The following is a 22444-nucleotide window of genomic DNA, read 5'->3' on the forward strand; positions in this document are numbered from 1 at the left end:
AAACAGCAAGACATAGACAGTGACTGTTTCTGGGTGGTAAGATTATTTATGATTTTTTATTTTCTTTATACTTCTCTATAGTTTCCAAGTTTTCTACCATCAATATACTTGACATTTATCATTAAGAATTTATGAAAAGATTAAGACAATATTTTTGGAGACAAGCTGACACCCCAAAGGCTGACCCAGAACTTTTTCAGGCCCCAGGCCCACTGCCTACCCCCAGGTCTGCGCTGCTGATCCTGGCTGGTCCATTTTATGGTAGCCCATGGGGGACAGGCTGGAGATCTGACAGCTGGGAGTCAGCTGTGCCCAAGGACAATCCGTATCCAATGGGAGGTGGGGTGGGGAAGGGGGGCTCATTTCCAAGCTGGATGGGGGCCAGGTTATAGGGCACCAGTGTTCACAGCTCCTCCCCAACCAATCATCTCTCCATCCCCCTTCAAAAAAAGAGGGGAGGAGGCAGAGTCAGCCCCTGCCCAAGGTCTCCCACCCCCCACTCCAGTACTTGGTTCTGGCCTGAGGATACAGGAGAGATGGTGAAGGTGGCCTTATTCCTTATCCTGAGGTTCACCCCGGAGCTGAATTTATGGAGATATGTCAGGCCTATACTTGATTCTCCTCCCAACCCCCTCTCCAATCTCCCGAGACCATGGACTCTGTGAGGACAGGAAAATGGCTGGTTTGAGTTGGGAGGGAGCCCCACCAACCAGGGATTTTGGACCAAGGAGTTTCAATTAATCCCAGGCCCAGGGTTAGTGAAAATGTGGCTAAGAAATTCTAGCCCACCTTCAAGTATGCAGCTGTGATAAACACACACATACACATAAAAAGGCTTTTTAGACAATTTATTTGTGAGCATGTGTCAAAGTTTTATTTCAATCTTGCTGCAAGTGAAGAGATCTATAAGAGACCAATTCAAAGATTATCGCTTGGTAGAAACATTTAGAGAAAAGAAGAATGGTTAGATTCATTGTTAAATGGATATACAAAAATAGGGCCTGGATAAAATTCATCAAATTCTTACTATAATCTGTAGGGTATATGGGAAACAGGTTTCCAAGAAGAAATCTGAATCCCATTAAAGGTTTATCAGAAAATTCCTTAAACATTTTTTAGTGAGAATGCTAATTTCCTCCCAGAAGGGAATAAAGGGTTATAGCGTCCAAAAATACTCTGTCCCAGACATGTTTGGGATCCTTTTGTCTTTTTTTTTTAATGATTTTATTCATTGTGATGACATTCACATAATATACCATTAACCATTTTAAAGAGAACAATTCAGTGGCATTTAGTGCACTCACAATGTTGTCCTACTACCACCTCTCTCTAGTTTTAAACTTTTCCATCACCCCAATAGAACATCCTGTGCCCATTAACTAATCCCTCCCCATTCCCCACAATCCCCATTACCTAGCAATCACTAATCTACTTTACTCACTATGGATTTGCCTATTCTGGATATTTGATATAAAAAAAAGAATCACATATCTTGAGGCTTACTCTTGTGAAGCTTATGTAGGTAATGGAGAAGAGTTACTACCTATAGGTATGCCTAAGAGTTACTTCTGAGGACCTCTTTTGTTGCTCAGATGTGATCTCACTCTCTCTAAGCCCAACTCTGTAAGTGAAATCATTGCCCTCCCCGCTATGTGGGACATGGCATCCAGGGGTAAAGTCTCCCTGGCTGTGTAGGAGATGACTCCCAGGGATGAGTCTGGCCCTGGCATTGTGGGATCAACAATTCCATCCTGACCAAACAGGAGAAAAGAAGAGTAACTAATAAAGTATCAGTGGCTGAGATAGTTCAAATAGAGTTAAGAGGCTACTCTGGAGCCTTGCAAGCTTCGGTTAGACATTGCTACCTATCATAACTTGCCAAACCCCAATCAAAACCATTCCAGCCAATCCTAAAGAACATCTAGGGCAATATATAAGATTCTACAAAGGTTCCATGCACTAGTATAACTTTCCAGAAACCTATAACCTCCAGATGGGTCCCTCCAGATAAGTCCTGAAACCTAGAGGGCCCAGCCTCTCCAGAACATCAGCTAGTTCCATCTGTCCACGCCATGTTATTGATAGCCCCTTCCAATATGAAAAAGTTAGAATGGCCATAGCCCAAATACCCATAAAGAGTGGGATAGAAATATCCAAGGTGATGGTGGAGTTATACAGGAAAGGTAGGGTTTAACAAACGAATATGATTGCTGAATCATTGAAGTGATATTTCTTTTAGTCTCCAGTATCTTAGGGCAGCTAGAAATAAAAACTAAAATTGTGGAATTGTAACCCATACCAAACTCTGAAATCTGTTCTACAACTAATTATTGTGCTGTGCTTTGAATTTTATTGCTCTTTCTATATATATGTTGTTTCTCACAAAAAAGAAAAGAAAAAGTCGATTGTGGTGATAAAAAATATTTATTCCTTTTTAGCCTCCTATATTCTGGAGCAGCTAGAAGGAAAAATCTGAGAGGATTATATGGTAGCCCATGACAAACTCTGGGATCTGTCCTATAACTACTTGATGAAGTGTGCTTTGAGACCTATTGCTTTTTTCTTTCTTTGCTTTGTATATATGTTATATCATACAATTAAAAAGTTTTTAAAAATCATATAATATGTACCCTTTTGTGACTGGCTTCTTTCACTTAGAACAACATAATGTTTCTGAAATCCATCCACATTCTAATATGCATTAGAACTTCATTCGTTTTATGACCATTGTGCGTATACAGCACATTTTGTTTATCCATTATCCATTGACAGACATTTGGGTTGTTTCTACGCACAAGTTTCTGTACATGTCTTCATTACTCTTGGGATCCTTTTGTCTTACTGGTGGAAACACTGGCTTCACTACCGCTCTGGGTTCTAGGCTCAAGGATGAAACAACCAGAAAGCAAATTCCAGGTTCCTATGGGCCCAAGCCTGTGCTAGGCCCTGAGAGAAGACTGAGGAGAACAAGAAGTACAGACGTTGCAGGGAGGTGGAATTGTCTCCATGGAAGGGAAGATTTCCTGACAAAAGGACCTATCCAGGCAAGTCCCTCCAGAATTCCCGAGGGGTCTCATGGATTGAGGTAAGCGAGCCAGCAGAGGAGGCAGGCAGCTTCAGGGTGGAGCGACCTCAGAGCTGTGTTTACCCAAGCGCAGGATCTTTGTACCTCTGGTAGAAAGCCAGGTGATTTCAGATGGTGCATTGACAAGACATTAAATCACAGTAAACCCCATTGTGAGAAAGTTATTTCCTTTGCAATCCTCTTTCTTTCTCTTCTTTTTTTCCATCAGTCCTTGGGTTCAAAGAGCTGGAGTCATCATAATCCTTGGTTCATGATACAGCTTGTCACTCGTCCTTGAATGGATCACTTTATTATATATTTAGTTATTTTTTAAAAATTGATATATACCATATATTCACATACCATGTAATCATCTAAAGTGTACAATCAATGATTCACAATATCATCATATAGCTGTGCATTTATCATCACAATTGACTTTTTTCCTTTTTTATGAAAAATAACATATATACAAAAAAAGCAATAAATTCCAAAGCACATTGCAGCAATTAGTTGTAGAACAGATTTCAGAGTTTGGTATGGGTTACAATGCCACATATAAAGGTTTTTACTAGTAGCTGCTCCAAGAACCAGAGATTAAAAAAAAATCAATATAATGGTTCAGCAATCATACTCATTTGTTAAATCCTACTTTCTCTATATAACTCCACTACCACATTTGATCTTTCTCCCACAAGATCTTTAAGGGTATTTGGGCTATGCCCATTCTAACCTTCTCGTGTTGGAAGGGGCTGTTCATAATATGGGATAGGGGGATGGAACTAGCTGATGTTCTGGAGAGGCATTTAGTTAGTTTTTCATTAGTTGTTTCTAAATTATAAGCACCCCATGAATTTATCACCCCAAACAGAATCTCAGGCCTTAGCAATAAGTGATAGCTAACCAAATGTTCTCCTCATTCTACTCCCAGTCTCCTCCAATCTGAGGCAACTGATCCCATATTCATAGCTCCCTTGCTTTCTTTTTTATGTAATTTATTGCACCTATATATATTTCTAAAAAGTATATTTTAAATTTTAAGTGTTTTTTTATTTTATTTTTAAAAAGGTCTCAGGCTTTCGGCTTTCAGCCCATAGGAAGCTAAGGTGCAACTTTCTTTGGTGGCAAGAAACTTTCTTTTTTGGTCTGCCCTTGCCCGCAAGATTGGCCCCCTGGATCCATCTTCAAGAAAGATTGGTGATGACATGGCCCAGGTAACTGGTGACCGGATGGGTCTAAGGATTATGCTGAAACTGACCATTCAGAACAGACAGGCCCAGCTTGAGGGGGTCTCTTCTGCCTCCACCTCAATCCTCAAAGCCCCAACAAACCACCCAGAGATAGAAAGAAGCAGAAAAACATTAAGCAGCATGGAAATATCACTTTTTATGAGATTGTCAACCTTGCCTGACAGTGCGGTACCAATCTTTAGCCAGGGAACTCTCTGGAACATTGAAGAGATTCTGATGGCCATCCTCATGCCATCACACATTCATAGATTACATCAGCCCCGGTGCAGCCGAATGCCCAGGTAGCTAAGAGCTACAAAGAAAAATACTTCAATAAAGGATCATTTGACAATTGAAAAAAAAGGTATCTGGCTGTTTTGTTTCACACTTTATTGCATTGTTGCGATTCATTGATATTGGTGCATGCCACTGGAGTTTCTTGGTTTTAATTACAGTTTAATATTCCAATGCGTGAAGATCCCACGGGCTATATTGTGAGAATACCACTTTTCCAATGATGGGCATTTGGGTTGTTTAATTCCTCTCTCAATCCTTCCAATTTTCTCATGGAAAAAGTGTTTGGTGCTAACATGTTTCTCTTCTTTCCTTTTTTTTTTAAACAAAGAAAGAGGAGGCTTCAAGCTCTAGAGCACTCAGTGAGTAGTGGTACCCAGCTAGAATTGAGTAACATTTCTTGCTTTGATTATACTTATTGTTATAATTACTTTCCATTTTTATCAAGTGTTAAACTTGGTTTTCTAGTTACTGTGCAGTTGGCTTTGGTTTGGTGGTTTTTTTTCACTTTTTATTTTGAAATAATTTCAAACCTACAGGACAACTGCAAAAATAATACAAAACTCCTACGGCAAACTTCAACATACCCCACCGAGATCCCCAATCCACCAACTTTTAACATTTTGCCACATTTGCCATATAATTCTTTCTTTCTATCATCATCTATCATCTATTTTTTAAATATTTGATAGTAGACTGAATGATGTATCAAGCTCACTGAACACTTAATACTTCCATTTACATTTCCTGAAAACAAAGATATTCACTTATGCTATCACCTAAGTACAGTCATCAAGTTCAAGAAATTTAATGTTGATAGAAAGCTTAAGTCTGTATTCCAGTTTTTTCATATGCCCCAAAATGTCCTTTTGTGCTTTCTCTCCTCCATCATTAGCTATAAAGTTTCTTTTTAAATAACAGGCATAATTCAGTAAAATGATTTAAAGAAAAATATGTAGTAAATAACATCATAGGTGGTGTATGGATACAGCACAAATTGCGAAGATGGTAATTGAATAATGAGGTTTGGAAGATACGGTTTTAGGGGTTGCTCAGACTCTGGTTGAATCAGTTATCTCTGTGGATTCTTCCAAGGTTAACAGCCTTTGATATTCTGAATGACCCGAGAGTACAGGTCATAAGAGTTCAGTGAGTGCTAGAAGGTCAGGGAAGGCTTTGTGTAGGAACTGGGATGTGATCTGAACTTACAGGATGAGTAGGGCTTAGGTGGCGATAACGAGGAAATGAGAGTTCATCTAGGCAGAAAGAATGGCTTGGATGAAGGTACAAAGGTGAGACTAATCAAGGTAAGTCTACAGGCCCTTAATTTGCTTGATGGAAGTGAAGAGTACTGATAGAAGATAGTATCTACCTAATTCAAATTTGTTTCCTCTATCTAGGAAACTAGATCATCAAAAGCCTGAGAAATCCAGGGAGAGGACTTTAAACTTGGTATGTGAGGTAATAGGCAGCCACAGAAAGTACTTGAGCAGGTGAGTGAAATGATCAAGGGGCTCAGATCTTGAGCAGGTACCGAACAGCTTTGGGTGAAAGTTCTCTCTTTGTCCAGCCTTAGACTACAGACTAATTAATCCATTTCTTAAATATTTATCAAAGGCCTCTCATGTACCAGACACTGCCCTGTGGATTCAGTGAGGCACAAAAACATACTCCTCGCCCTCACAGCAGAGCGCAAGTGCATTTGCCAGACATAAATGAAATAATCACATAAATAAAAATAAAATTATAAGTCCAGCCAAGGAAGTGTTCCTGGAGCCATGAGTGTATATATAGTAGGGGGAGGGCTTACCCGGCTTAGCACCAAGGTGAGGCTTTTCTGAGAAAGTGACATCTGAGCTGATACTGACAGGATAAAAAGGAATGAAATGGGTGAAGAGAAGAGGGAAAAGCATTTCAGACAGAGCAAGCAGCATGCCCCAAGGCCATGTGCCCGCAGAGAAGCCTGGAGAAGTGAGGAATGGAAAAACCATGAAGAGGGTCCTTGTGGCTGGGTCTCAGGGACAACAGGGAAAAATAGTGAGAAAGGAGGCTGGGAGTCAGCAGAAACCAGGCTCTGCCCGAAGGTTTGGGGCATTTATCGCAGGAGAATGGGGAATCATTGACAAGGCTGTGACATGAACAGATCAATGTTCTGGGGGGGAAACACGTGTGAGGAGGGTGGACTGATTGCTAGTGCTGCTCTCCGAGGCAGCCCCAGAACCCTCCAAGCCCCCCCACGTCCAGGCATAGCAGGTAATCAGGAAGTTCATTTAAAGAGAGGTTCATTTAAAGCAGGAGGGCTTGAAGGAGGCTGAGGCTGGCCTGGTGGCCACGACTCAATAGAGAATGGTAGAGGAGGGGAGTCAAGGGGGGCCTGGGTGATTGTAGGGGCGCGACATGAAAAGAACCAATGAGTTGGGTCCCAAAGGCAGTTGGGTAAAGGTGGCCGGAGCTTGGAGGAGAAGGCATGATCGGTCACTATTAGTCAGGAAGCTGCAGCAGTGACTAAGTTTGTCCAGGAGAGGGCTCCACTTTGGGAAAATGGCTAGATCTCAATGACTCAGAGAATGTCTGAGGTCCCCTAGGGAAAAGACGTCCAAGGGCAGAGCCTTGGCGGTCCTCTGCCACAGCTGGAGGAAAGCGAGGTGGAACCAGAGGCGGAGGGCAGGCTGGGTGGCGATGGTTTAGTGAAAACACCAGGTTAGAAGTAGGTAAGGGGACCCGAAAGAGCACAGAGCTGCAGCGGCAAGGGTCTATGAGTGGGGACAGAGAGGTGGCTGTGGCATGAACCATCAGTGGGCCTGGGAGACTCTGGACACCCCAGCTCATCAGTTCTCAGGAGGGCAGATGCTGTTGGGATTGTGTTTTCTTTCTCCTAGATGTGAGTGGGGTGAGGGGGACAGTGGGATAGAGGGCAGAAGGGATAGGGCTGGCCTGGACGTGAGAGGTCCTCGCCCATTTCCACATCACCACCCGCCCCTCCCCCTTTCTTTCTAAACCTCTCTGAGCTGCAAGGTAGGGAGACAGGAGAAAAGTTGAGTCAAGATTTTAGGGGAGGGAGCGATAAGAGGAAACCTAAATCAGGCCCCTGTGATGTTTTTCAATAATTTCAAGAGAGTGGGGAATAGGGGCAGCTGAGGGGGCCCAAGACCTGTGTGTACATGCAGGTATGTTCACGTGCAAACACACATTCACCCAAACACCCATCACAGTCCCTCGTGCACACTCACACACCCACCCACTCACACATGCATACGCCCACCCACCTCCACACATTCATTCACACATACCCACACTCAAGAACTGCCCCCCACCCCCACCCAGGAGAATCCCAGGCAGCTGTTCAGGATAGTCATGGCTCTCTAGGGGACTGTGCCCTGAGTACCCACCAACGGGGCGAGTGGCTCCATAAGTGTGGGGGTCTTTGTAAGTACACACGTCAGAGGAATGTCGTGTGAACGGGTAGATGTGATGTGCTTCTCTGAGAGCTAGAATGTAGGCATGACACTGGGTGATTTTGTGTGCATTCATTCATTTCTTCATTCACTCATTTCATTGATTCCCTTATCAACGTTCTGGGGAAGTCCCTGTGTTCCAAGCACCGTGCTGGGATATACAGGGAACCACATAGACACTACTTCTGCTCACAATCTAAGGCCAGACAAGACAGGCCCTTCCATCGCAGCTCTAGATGCCACGATGGGAAGTGCAGTGCGCCACGGGAGCCAGAACACGCGTGAACCTTAGTGTGCAGTGAACGTAGGCCCTGGACGGAGGAGCGTCTGCAGCTGTGCGTCAGCAGGTTGGGCTGTGTTTGGGCGGGCACGTGGACTGGGAATTCTGGGGTGTGATATGAGCATGTGTGCATGGTGATGTGCATGCACGGGAAAGTGCGAGGTGTGTATCATTATCAGAATTATCAGAGCAAACCCACTCTTTATTACATGTATAATTTCCCTGTGTCCCATCGGGACCCTCCGTGCAGGGGGAGCTGGAGTGGAACTAAACCAAATAGGGGATGTAGTAACTTCAAGAGGCTGCAGCAGAGCTTAAAGTGCTGCCCATGGATGGTTGGCAGGAAGGGGAGGGGGAGGGGATGTCAGCCAGTGATGGAGAGGGGGTGGAGGAGGGAATGGAGGGGAGTCATGGGAGAGTGGAATAGGGTGTTGGGAGTAGGGAAGCCAGCATCTGGGGGGGTAAGAGATGGGGGTGTTGCCTGGGCTGACACCCATCTATTTACGGGGAGGGGGGTGGGGACAAGTCCAGGGCCTAGTAGCTCTCTGCAAGAGCCTTTGGGAAGAGAAGCGACTGGAAGAGGGAATTCCCTGACTCCTGCCCCAGCCCCGCCCAGCTCTGCCCAGGGTGGGAGGTTAGGGTCTGAGGATCTGACTTCACAGCTGCCTCTCTTTTAAGGGTTTCCCACATCTCACATGTGGAAAACCCTTGAGGATTAGTGGAAAAAGCTCCACGTTGGGCTGACATCTCAGCTTTGTGGCAGGACCTTGGTCATGTCACTTCTCAGAGTGCTGCTTTTCTCCTAAAACTGGGGTAAAAAATATTACATTGCCAGGTTGTGGCGATGATCCGTATAATGTATTGGAATTTGTGCCTCTAGCAAACACTTGATGAATGATACCTTTTTACTAAAGATGTTGGATCATCTACATATTAATCGATCTATCTCCCACCATTAACCCTTCAAATCCAGCCCTTCCCTGTGCGGGATGGAGGTGGACAGCCCCTCCTCCCTTCTCTAGGGCTGGAGAAATGTTTCTGAATAACAGTGTATGCTTCTCAGGGCCCTGTCTGACTGCCCAGTCCAGAATGTTTCTGGCACTGCTTTTTTTCCCCCCTTTCTTCTTTAACTTTTTTCCCTTCCTGATTAGCCAAGTAGCCTATACTCATTGTAGAAAGTAAGTGTAAAAAAGCGGGGGAAATAAAATCTTTAATCCCACCACTAAGAAGCAAGTATAAAAATCGCTATTATTTCTTGAGTGCTGCTATGAATCCGGCATGATTGCACATGCTTTGGATGCTATATTTCATCCCATCCTCACAATAACTCTGGGAAACTGGTACTATCGCTGTCTCTATTTAACAGAGCAGCTGAGGCACAGAGGAGACCAGCCCAAGGTCACACAGCTCTAAGTGGTACAGGAGGGATGGAAACTCAAACTAACTATGCTTTCTCTCCAGTCTTTTATCTATCTTTGTTTTCTGAGGTCTTTCCTCCTGACTTCCTCGGGCCACTTGCTGTCTTAGCTGATCCAGCCTCTCCCTGCTATCCTTCACTTCTCAAATGTTTATTACTTACCTCCTCCGTCCCAGGCAGCGTGCAGGGCTCTGCTTGGGCACAGCTGCAGAGAAGCACCGTCCGGGGTCCAGCTCCCAGCAGCTCCCAGGGTGCGGACCCGTGTTCTGGGCCTAGTGATGAAAACTGCAGAGGAAGCAGCAACAGATTCTCACAGCAGGGAGGTGGGGTGGAGGGGGGAGTGGTGGTGGAACGAGGTAGGGGGGGGCTGGCGTCTGTCTCCCTGAGGACTTCACCCTCAGCTGAGCCCTCTCCTAATGCCCACTTCTCTTCCAGAATCCCTTTGCTGTGCTCAGCCTCCTCCAGGGGTATGGCACTGCCGCCCAAAGGCCTGAGGCCCAGGATCCCACAGTCTGGAGCTGCAGCAAGCCCACAGGCTGTCCCTCCATATGGCTACAAGCCTGGTTTGCCCTGCCTGCCCGCCTCCAGCCAGCCAGTCCTCTTGCTGCCAGATGAATCTTCTAAAGCACGCTCAGATTAAGTCCCCGTCCTGCTCAAAAACCGTGTGGCCCCAAAAGCCAAAGCAGTGAAGTACATACTTCTCAGCCGGTATTCAGGGGTGGTCTCTGATCTAATCTCAAATTGCCTTTGTAGTCTTCTTTCTCCTTTCTTCACACAATTACACCCCAGTGGAAAACTCCCTCTTCTGCAATTTCTGCACAAATTTACCTCTTTCCTTCTTTACCTACTAATATTTCACCTTTTCTTTTTCTTTTTCAAACCAACAATTTTATTTTTAGGATTTTGTCCTACAGATATGCTCTCACACACATGAAAACAACATGCCTACAAGTTTATCCATTGCAGCACTGTTTGTAATAACAAAGAAATTAAAACAACTTAATTGTCAAAATAAATCATGTACATCTATATAGTGGAATACTATGGCAAAAGATAGAAGAGGGGGTTGAGGAAGCACTCTCTGTACTATTATGGAATGATATCCAAACCTTACAGTTAATTTTTTTTAAAAGGCAAGATAAATAACACTGCGTATGATACTTATTTAACAAACTGTTATATAGTCAGGTATTGTCCCGGGTGCTGTAAAAATTACAGATATGAATTCCCTTTGTTCTCCTAACAATCCTGCGAGATAGGTATTATTATGTCCATTCTACAGATGAGAAAACTAAGGCACAGAGAGGCTAAGTAACTTGACCAAGGTCACACAGCTAATAAGTGGCAGAGCCAGTATTTTAAGGAGGGAGGGGCTCCAGAATCTGTGCCTTTTATCCCTGTGCTTTATTTCCTCTCTGTAGCTGGAGATTACTCTTCATCATGATAACTCTCTCCGGGTCAGTCACTGGTTTGAAAAGGGACATGCCCTAATTCTGGCCAACGAGATGTGAGGGGGGGGGTGTGCTGGGGGACTTCTAGGAAGGCTCTTCTCATTGGTCAAAAGAAATGTCCTAGTGGAAAGTCTCCTTCTGTTTCCTGATGTCATGTTTGCATGTGACGTGTTGGCATGTGAAGCGGTCACTTTGTGACTGAGTCACCAAGCCTGAAGACAGAGGCCCAAGGCACTGAGGATGGAGGAGTGGAAGGACAGACGGAACTCAGGTCCTTATTAAACTCATTGAGCCACTGAATTAACCAATCCTGGGTCCACTCTTCCTCTTGTTTGTGAGATAATAAACACCTTTACTCTTTAAGGCTGTAAAGGCAGCGGTTGGGAAACTTGAGCAGGAATTAACATCACGTATTAAAGAATAAATTGCTGACCCCGGTAGGTAAAGCCAAGAATTTACCTTTCTGACAAGTTCACCCCACCTTTTCTTCAAGTCCTATAATATATGCCTCTTCTTACAAAACCCTTTCTGATCACATTCCCTATACATAGTGACGTCAGGTGTACTTGTTCCTCCGTACTTCACAGTACTTTTCACTCTTCCCCGGGCTTTGATCTTAGGCCGCTTGATAGCATATTGTTCATTTTTGAAAAATTGGGGTTTAACTTAAATACAGTCATGTACTCTCATTTTAAGTTAACTTCTAATTCGTTTTTACATACACATGCACAAACACCCGTGTAACTGCTAACCAGATGAAAATAGAGCAGAATGTATAGCCCCCCAGAATGAGCCCTTCGTGCTCCTTCCCCAGTACTTCCTATCCTAACTTCTCTCATTGCTGATTAATTTTGCTTGCTATTGAAATTTATATGAACGAACCATACAGCATATACTCTTTTGGGTTCAACATCTTTTTTCATGCAATGATAGCTGAGATTTACCCATATTACTGCATCCTTCAGTAGTTCTTTCATCTTCCTTGCTTTGTGGTAGTCCATTGTGTGAATATACCAATGTTTATTTACTCATTCTATTGTTGGTGGACATTTGGGTTGTCCCAATTTGGGGCTATTAAATGCTACTGTAAATATTCGTATACTTCTCTTTTGCTGGAATAAGCATTTATTTCTCTTGGGCATATACTCAAGAGTAGATTTGCTGTACTGTAGGAAATACATGTTTAACTTTAGTGGTTACCGTTGAACATTTGCCCAAATTGGTTCTACCAATTTATGCTCTGAGCAATGTATGTGAATCCCAATTGTTTTGGTATTGTCAGTCTTTTTAATTTTAGCCATTTAGTGGATGTTATAGCTATTTCTTTGTCTTTCAAAATTATCATCATCATTTATTGGTCACTGACTACGCCAGATATTGTACAAGGAACTTAGCATCCATATTGCCTCCAATCTTAAAAACTCTAGAAAATAGGTATTATTATCTCCATTTTACAAATGAGGCTCGGAGGGGCTAATGAGTTGAACAAGGTAACATGAGTTGATAAATGATAGGACAGAATATAATGCAGAAGTGCCTGAAATCAAAGCCCCAGTTTGTCCAGCACATCGCCTTCCTTCTGCCCTACAGTGGGAGAAAGATCCTTGCTTATTCCTCTTGAGAAGCTCTGTAGTACCTTAGTGAGAGCAGACGCCGCGCAGGCAGGGGCACCTACACCCATGCATGTCTCCAAAATTCCAGTGATGGACAAGATCAGTTAGAATCTGGTAGCCTGCACTTGGAGTCAAGAGAGCCGGTTCCTTGGTTCAAAGGGGGAGAAAAAGGAAAACAGAAAGATAGAAAGTTAGAAAGGAAGAACACCACCCTTAATCACTCTTGGCTGCAGTTTCCTCATCTGTAAAATGGAGATAATAATACTGCTCTGATGCATCTGGGAATGAAAGGCAGTGCCTTGTCATTTGGAAATTGTAGTTTTTAAACTTATGAAACCATAGTTTAAAATTTTTTTATCGTAAAATATAACATACATACAAAGAAAAAAAACATTCATTTTCAAAGCACACTTCAACAAGTAGTTACAGAGCAGATTCCAAATTTGTCATGTGTTACCATTCCACCGTCTCAGATTTTCCCTTCTAGCTGCTCCCAAACACTGGAAACTAGAAGGAATATTAATATAGTGATTCAGCAATCATACCTGTTTATTAAATCCTACTTTCTCAGTTATATCTCCTCCTCTGATCCCTCTCCCAATCTATGGGGCTCTTTAGGCAATACCCATTCTTCTGACTTCTTCATGTCAAGAAGGGTTGTCCACACTAAAGAACAGGGGGATCAATCAATAATCTTGGAGAGGTTTGTCCCTCTGGGTTTCAGGATTTATCTGACCTGGTTACTGCTCTGGGTTATAAGCTCCAGGAAAGCAAACTTGGTGAATGAAACCTACAGAGTCTCAGTTCAAGCCCTAGGTGTTCTTAAGAGTCAACAGGAGTGCTTTTGGTTGGGTGAAACCTTAGTTTTTTATTCTAACCATCATCTATGGAGCTTTATAAAATACATGGATTTCAAGGGGCCCAACTACGGAGATTCATATTGGCTTAATACAGGGTGGGACCTGGGCATTTGTTTCGTTTAAGAGTTTCTCTGGATGATTCCAATGCTCAGACAGGGATGAGGGCCGCTGGGGTAAATATAAGTAAGGTACTGTCACCGTTGCTGTTATCTTTGGGGGCGGAGGAGGGGGATAAAGAGACACCTTCAGAGTATTCTTAAAGTCCTTAGATCCATTACAAGTCTTTAAATAAAGGTCATTACCAACATCTTCCTACCTTGGTCATCTCCAGCCTGAAGTTTGAGGCAGATGCGTGAGTGCATGTGTGTGTGTGTGCGTGTGCGTGCATGCATGTGTGTGTGTGTGTGTGCATGTGTTCCTGACTGTGTGCTTAGAAAGGACAGTGAGAACTGGGGTTCAGGGGCGGGAAGAACAAGTAACCCAATTCCTCAGGCCCAGGCCCATGGACTTTCCTGGCAACTTGTCACCCTGGTTTGGCCACAGCTGATGTGGCCAACTGGTCTTTTACTACAGCATCAACCCCAGCCAGCTTGGCCCTGACTGCTGAGCTGGGGAACCCCCAGGGACCTGGCCTGCGATTCTAGCAGCCATCCTCTCCTTCTTGTTAACCATACCCCACCATGGGCTCTCTGGAATATTTTCCATTCCTGAGAAGTCAGATGGGGCGAGAGCAGGCAAAAACCAAGCTTCCTGCTCCCTTTCTGCCCCAGGACCTTCAGCCCCATGGGCTCCCTCTCCAAGGCCAGGAGATCAAGCTATGGGTCTCTCCTACTGCTTATACCTGGGGCCCCTTAGGGCCAAGCTAGGGGCCTTTGCATATTCCGGGGTGGAGTGAGGGAATAGAGGTCCTGCTAAGGGCTCAGAAAAGGACAGTACGTGGGAGAGAAAAGGGAAAATAAAATAGAGGGCAGGATTAATGAAGTGACTTCAAAAGCTAATAGCGCATTTACCAACATCTCCTCCTCTGTCTCTCCCATCCCAGGGGGATTCTGGCCACAGCGCTCAGGCAAGCTGCCCAGCTCCCAGTCCACCTTTTAAGGATCCCAGGACTGGAAAGAGGCAGGAAGTTTCTCAGGGTGGGGGAGACAGCCCCTCTTCTATTCCATTCTCAACCTCTGGAGATGAAACTCCAACCCCAGCCCCTTCTTCGACCAGGCCCATCTCAGGGTGGTCTGGCTCCAAAGTGCCCTGTGGGAGGTGCACTGCCAGGTGGTGCTCCTGGGACAGCTCCCTCCCCCATCCATAACCCTGGCAACTTTTGTATTTTTTTCAGCCTGTCCCCATCACACACTCTCCTCTCTCCCGGGCCTCTTCCCTGGAAGCTGACCTGGAGCTGGATTCCCAAATAAACAGTAACTAATTGGATTAGGAGCTGATAATATTGTTGACCTTTCTTAATGTCTGCTGGCTGTCTTTCCACCACACTGAGGCTTAATTGTATGGGGTGGGGGGGAGGTGGGGGACTTCCAGGAGTGAAACGTGACCCCTGTTAACCTCCGATAAAATGGGCTCAGCGTCTTCCCAACTGCCTGTCATCCCCCATGGAGCAGAAACACACACATGCTCCCACTCTCATCAAATAACTACACAGATGATATGCACATGCATAGGCACGCACACGGAGATGCAAAAACACCCAGAAGCATGTGTGCATCCACACACGGGTCCACACACGGCACACACACAACTATCATATGAATCATACATACACACGAGTCCTATTCAAATGATACCTGGGCAAAATCACATATATGACACACAAGTATATGCACATACCCAGGGAAACACACTTGCCTAATGCAAGTCGGAGATACATATGAACACAAAAATGCAAACATGATGTAAATGTAAACAGATATACTAATGAATACACACAGATACAGACAACATACATGCAAAGATATGCCGACGTGCACATATGTGCACACACACGACCCATGTGCAGGCACACGCCTCTGCACGCTAGCAGAATGGGAGCGCTGCCCCTCCACAAATGCAGTCTGCCCCACCTCTGCCCCATCTCTTCCATAATCTCTGCTGCTTGTACTTTCTATTTGTCCTTGGGTTCCTTGGCTGCGTTTCTGTGATCCTGAATTTATGCAGCTGTTGGAGCTCTGGCCTGGTCTCTCTGGGTATCTCCATCTTTCAGTGTCTCTGGGGGCTCTTTCTCTGTATGGCTCTCTCTCATCCTGGGATGTTAAACTTGGAAGGGGTTTGGTAGGCTGGTGGCGAAGGCATAAGGAGAGATCGGATTAGAAAGGACGGGCAGGAGAGGAGGGCCAGAGAGGGTGGAGAGGCGGGTCGGGGGAGAGGACCGAGTGGCAAGGGAAGAGGAGCGAGGGGCGGGGGAGGAGCGCCTGCCTGCGCACAGCAGATGTTGCCGCTCCTCGGATGGAGCTGTTAATGTAAGTGGAGTTTCTGCAATGGTAATTAGGAGGGCCCTCATTACCCTGGCGGAGTCGGCTGAAAGCCGATAAAGCCGAGGGGGAGAGGGGCCGACATCAGGGTAATGGGGGAGCAGGGCCATTGAGGAGCTGGAGCCGAGCCGGGGACCGCACCGCGCGCAGCTGGAACCCGGCGAGAGGACCGGGGAGGGTGGTGATGGGGCGCGGCCCGGGCCCGGGGAGGAGCCGGATGAGAGCCGCGAGGGGCGCCGAGCCGCTGGGTCTGCGCTACGGCTTTGGACCGCGACGCGGGAGAGGGTGCCCTGGAGAACGAGGTGCCGAGAGTCGGTCTTATCCGCAAGAGGGGGTGTCGAGGAGGGTTCCAGGTCGGCGAGCCGCCGGGGCTGGGGAGATCCACGGAGGCCTCTGCGCCTAAGTTCAGAGACCCCTGGTGGCCGGAGAGCAGCGGGGCCGGAGGGTGTGGGTATGGAAACCGGACCCTTCCCCTCTGGTGGTCCCGTCCCACGTGCAAGCGTGGGGAGCTAGGACACTGGCTCCGGGATGACTAAGGCATGGACTCTAGAATCACAGGACAAAAGTTAGAATGTCTTGATCGAAGGCTCCAGAATGTCAGGTCACAGACTCTAGAGGGAACCAGGATGCAAGCTTTAGCATTCAGGGGTGGAGGTACAAGCCCTAACTCTGCCTCTTTGTGGTCTTTCCTCTCTCCTCACACGTCAATTCTTCCCTCCCTCCTATCCTATCCTCTCCAGCACCCCTACCCTATAGCCCCCACCGTAGGGGAGCTCCCCAAGCAGTGAGAATGCTGGAAATGAATCCAAGCAGCCCTAAGCACCTTGCTTCCCTTCAGGGCTTTTCAGTGAAAGGGAGGGAGGCAGGGAAGAAACGACAGCCAGAGACACCTGCTGGTCTATTCCCTAGCCAGGGACCCAGGAGCCCCTGGTATGAGGGGGAGGCAGGATGTCACACTCATTCTGCTATCAGCCCTTGGGTGTCCTAGAACAGCCCCCAGTGCTCTCCTGGCTGAGGAGTGAGCAAGCCCAGTCTCCCCAACCCACTGGGAGATATCTCTACAGAACAGGCCTTCTCCTCCTGCTTACCCTGCCCCAAGCCACAGGACCCGGGAAAGACTTCCAGGAAGCAAGGAATCTGCCCTGCCGTGAGGGCAGAGAGAAAGGAATTTTGGGAATCTCTGTACGCAACCTTGCCTCTTGCAGCTGAGGGCTCCTTCACCCCCTTTTTAACCCACTCTTTATGCAGATCCTCACCTACAGTTGCCTTCAGAAGCCTGAGTTCACAGACCCCTGCCACTGTGGTTTGCCCAACTTCCCAAGGACCACATAAGACCCTCCATAATGGAAAGGGTGGAACAGAGAGAGGGGCTTCTTTTCCTTCAGGCGATGGTAAGGGAAAGGAAAGTCCTGCCACTGCCTACCCCAGAGGTACTAATATCCCAGATGACGTAAAGGGACGTGGTGTCTATGAATAGACTGGGGCTGTGATGGGGTCCTGGGCTTGGGGGATGGCCCCAGATGCCCCGCCTCTCTTCAGCTGCATGCCTGCATGGCAAAGCAGGGGTTAACAGGGAGAGACTGTAAGCAAGGCTGGAGCAGGCGGTGGCTCCCGCCTCCCCCCTACCCCCCCCCCCCCCAAGAGTTGCTGACTCTTCCTTTTTGTTCGGGCTGACAGCGAGCACCTGGTGTGCTCGTGCAACAATATTGTTCCTGCCTCCCTCCCCGCAGGCCCCGAGCTCCCCTCTCTCTCCCCCTCCCCACCCGCAGGCAGCCTTCCCCTCTGCCTGCTCTTCCCCCTCTCCCCCTCCTGCCTGTGGCCTCCTAAGCGCCCCCCCCAACCACTACAAACACCGACCCTGCGGTGTCAATAAACACAACATATGCTGCCATTAATGTGGAAATCGTGCCCTCTACTCCATTCATCCCCTCAGCCTGCCTGCCCGCTGGGGGTGTGGGTAGGGGGGTGGGGGAAGAAAGGTCAAGTGGGAAACATTAACCACTCTCCTTTCTGATCTGCTTGGGCCCTGGCTCCGCCCCCAGCCTTAGGAGAGGGAGAGGAATTGGGGGAGCCAGAATGGGATAAGAGTAGGGTTTACTGAGACCCACATTCGCTGATATGTCCACTTACATGCTCACGCACCCTACAGAGGGAAGCAGGTGAACATTCCCATCCAGTTCATACCCCTCTTCAGTTCCAGGAGGGGCAGAGTGAGCCCCCAGGTGCCCCCCACCATGGGGGTGGCATGTTTCTCCTAGGAGTAGAGGTGGGGATGGGGGGGTTCTAATTTTCTTGCAGGCACAGCAGTCACCCCAGCTCCTGGGGACTGTTTATCTGTCTGTCCACCCAGATTGCAAAAGTAAAACAAACCAGAAGGGTTCTCCAAGAGAAGCTGGGCTTCAGAAAGCCCTGTGAAAGGATCCAGCTAACCTCAGATGGCTAAGGGAGTGGCCTGGCCTCAGTCTCCTCAACTAAATCATGAGTTCCAAGACAGCAGGGAATAATAAAGATAAAAATAATATAATAACAACAGCTACCATGTATTGAAGGCTTATTTATGTACCAGGCATTGTGCTAAACACTTTACAGGCTTTATCTAATTTTCTCCCCCATAAGACCCTTATGGAGAAGTTACAACAGATAGCCCCATTTTACAGCTGAGGAAAACAGGCTTAATAAGTATAACCAGCATATATTGAGTGCTTTCGGTATGCCAGGCCCTGTGCTGAGTTCTTTTGACGTATTACTGAAGGCCTGTGAGGTTAGCACCACTATTAGTGCCATTTTACAGAAGAGAAAATTGAACTCAGAGAGGTTAAGCAGTTTTCCCAAAGCCACACAGCTAATAAGCAGAACTTGGCCAGGAACCCAAGTCTGCCTGAAAGCAAAGCCTAGATCTTAACCTCTATACTTTCTTGCTTCCTTTCTCTATTTTTCTCCATCTCCAGTCACACCCTCCCCCACCACCAATCCTCAAACCTGCCCTGTGGGGTAGGACACACAGTAGAACAATGAGGATAGAAAAGTCAGGCAGTGGCCTGGGCACAAGACCCTGAGTTGTGACTCATTCTCTGCCCAGCTCATCCCTTGTTCCACTGTCCCTCCTTTCTGCCACTGAACTGTGCCCCTGAGCCCAGGTGCTCCTTGTACCTGTACCCGCCTGCCCAGCCCCATTCTAAGGATTCATAGTGGACAGGAAAAGGGCCCCTTTAGGCTCCCAAAGCACAAAGGCATTGTGCTTGGCTCTGCAGCTCCTCACTTCTGAGACTCCGGTTGCTTTATTGATATTAACTTAACACACCACCACCCCCATTTCCCTACCCGCCCCAGCCCAGGCTGACGGGCAGAAATCTGCTGCCTGGGCACCACCCTGACCTCTCTTTTCCTCTTTCATTATCCACTCCAGGCACCAGGGAGCCAGCACCAAAATTAAAACAATAACTAAGCCCGAAGTGGACCCGGCAGCCCCCACTTCCACCCCAAGGGAGGGGGAAAAAAGCCACAAAAACACCTGGAGAGAAGAATAATCAATGGAAAGGGAGGGGCGACCAACTCCCATTCTGGTACCCCCTCCATCCGCCTTAACCCTTTGTCCCCCGCACTGTAAGCAGAACTACCCTCCCCCATCCCATCCCTTCCACCCCATCCTATAAAGAAGCAGCAGATTCTGGCAGCTGCTCAGTCATTTGGTGCTTTGGGATTTGAATAAACAAACCTGGGACAGGGAGGTCCCCAGAAGCTCACAGTTAAAGACCAAAACTCCCAGAGGGAGTCCTGCCACAGCAAACAGTTTCTCCTTGGGTGAGTTCCTGGAGAACTGGTTGATCACGTACTTAGTGATCTGTGCTAAGCACTTCACAAAGTGTACTACCTTGTTTGAGACTCACAACAACCCCACTAAGTGGGTATTATTATTGCGCCCATTTGTCAGATGAGGAAACTGAGACTAAACCTGTTAAATGACTGGCCCAAGCTCATTACCAGCTAACAAGTGGCAGAATCAGGCTTCAAACTCAATTTAGGAGTCTGTTTCCAGAGCCTTCTGCCTTAACCCTTTTGCTGGGCTCAGCCTCCAAAGCAGTTTGCATTGATCTTTCCTGAGAGTCTGAATGAACAAGCAGGGGTAGTTAAGGGATCCTCTGGTTGTCAAATGGGCCTGCTGTGGCCTCTCATCTCACCTCAGAGCTGGCAGGCGGGGAGATAGGCAGAGGCACGGCCCAGCTCTAGCCAGGCTGAGGCCAGCAGAGGGGGCTGCTGTAGCTGAGGTCAAGCGGTGGGAGACCAAAAAGAGCCAATCCTAAGAAAGTAAAAGTGCTCCCTCTTGCAGATCCTCCCCAGCAGCCATGCTGGGTGATTACAGCCTAGCACGTCCAGCAGGGGGTGCCCTTCCAGGCAAGCAGGAGGTAAGAGCCGAAAGGTAAGGGTGTGACAGAGGTCCTCAGTGCAGAGACTAGCACAGAAGTCAGGGCCACATCCCCAAGCAAGCCCCTTCCTGACCCCACCCCACTCCAGAGTTCAGCCTCTTGGGGCCTTCTAACTACCCTGTTAAATAGTCTGAAGTGGAGATAAGTTCTTTTTGACCTTAATTTTGCTGACACGAGAATGGAAGTTTTCCAAAGGCATTGTATTGAAGAAAAGACTAGAAGAGCCAACACGAATGGTGAAAGTCCTAAGGACTTTACCTAAAATTTGTGCAATGATCCTAAGAAGTAGGTACCCCTATTCCACAGACAGAGAAAAGCAGGGCCTGAGAACCCAGAAGCTGGTAAATGGCTCAGCTAGGATTTGAATCCAGGCAGTCTGCTCTTACCCAACTCTACTTTTTCCAAAGGCAGGGGGCGAGGAGTCTTCCAATACTCTATCCTGCATTGGACTATAAGCTCCCTAAGAGCATTCTTGCCCATCATTACATTCTAATAGGGCAAAGCCGGGTGGTACAGAGTGGGATATCCATGAATGTGTACCAAAGGAACTTTAAGACAGCTAAAGGTCACAGAGGACTTGCTGCCACAGCCTGTTGGGTACAGAGGATGTGATACTTCCCCTTGCCTCAACCCTCACTGACCCAAGCCAGTGCTAGACCCAGCCACCCTGACTCCTGGCAGGTCTGATGAAGCAGCAGCCCCTTCCAGAACCCTTTCCATTGCTCTCCCTTAACCCTGTAGATACTGCCCCAGCCATGGCCCCTCAGCTAGCTAGTCCTTATAACCCTCTGCCTCACCCCCCTCCCCACATGCCAAATTTCTGCACTACCTTCCCACAAAGGTTAGACAGCCTGCACGCAGGTCCCTGTGGCTTTGCCCTTTAGAGGCCCTGGCTCCGACAGCCCAATTCTCTCTGCTCTGCTTGTTATTCTGGAGCACGTTTGTGGTCAAGGCCAAACCTGCCTTTCAGAAGCTCAGCTCCCTCACCTCACGACCTGGTTTTGAGTAGTCCTGAGGACAGGTGCCCTGGCTTCAGGAGCCCCTCTGCCGCACACCTGTCCCCAGCTCCCTGCCCACAGCTGACCAAAGACTCTCCTTTACCATCCGCCTTCACGCAAGCCCTCCATTGCTCCTGATCCTGACTTGAGCATTTCCTCCCAATCCCCACACTGCCTCCGGTGACCCACTTAGAATCCTAACTCTCCAGACTTAAAATAGAAAACACTCGACACAAGCTTTTACACTTCCTGCTAACAGCTGAATAAAGGTTGCCTCTTTAGTAAAAACAAAATAACCACCTATTATTAATAATAGTTGCCCACCAATTCAAAGCAGGTGGTCATTCATTTGACCAGCTCTCCCCAACCCACTTTTCACCTGTCTCTAGGCTGTAAAAGTACACGTGGCTCTCAGGGTGTGTGACCGTGAATGACTGTGTGCAACTGTGTGCTGTGAGCGGTTGTATACTGTGTGCGTTCTCTCCTTTTCCTTGGGATAACCGCCAAAGTGGCTGCTTGCCCCGGGCTCATCTGTAATCTGGGGCATTGATCGGGGTGGGGCGGGGGGTGTGGGGGGTGGCCCATTGATAGCTGATTGTTTTCACATGTGACTCAGTCACATTCCTCTAATCTCCATCCTTCTGCTCGGTTTGCATGACAAGAAGTGGCCTCAGTGGGGAGAGGTCGCTCACCTCTGACCAGGATATAATTGGAAAAAGAAGGTCATTGCCGCCTTTGCTTCTGGGGCAGATCAGCTTCGTTCCATTTGTGTCACAAGCTCTCGCCAGCACACGCTCTCAATGACATGGAGACAATGGCTATGCCCTACAATGGAGCCCACAGAGAGGTGCTCGACAGGACTAAAACACACCACGGGACCCA

General features: G+C 47.2%; 1 long non-coding RNA gene across 2 annotated transcripts; it reads left to right on the forward strand.

Annotated features, from left to right (window-relative positions):
- Window positions 1-16727: 16727 nt before the first annotated feature.
- Window positions 16728-18692, forward strand: LOC143653192 (uncharacterized). Of its 2 annotated transcripts, none has more exons than XR_013161151.1 (3): window positions 16728-16794; window positions 17389-17570; window positions 18491-18692. It is a non-coding gene; the product is annotated as an uncharacterized LOC143653192 (long non-coding RNA). The 2 variants fall into 2 exon arrangements; XR_013161152.1 differs by having other exon boundaries at window positions 17389-17531.
- The last annotated feature ends 3752 nt before the right edge of the window (window positions 18693-22444 follow it).

Source organism: Tamandua tetradactyla, chromosome 13 (assembly GCF_023851605.1).
Source record: "Tamandua tetradactyla isolate mTamTet1 chromosome 13, mTamTet1.pri, whole genome shotgun sequence".
Lineage (NCBI taxonomy): Eukaryota > Metazoa > Chordata > Mammalia > Pilosa > Myrmecophagidae > Tamandua > Tamandua tetradactyla.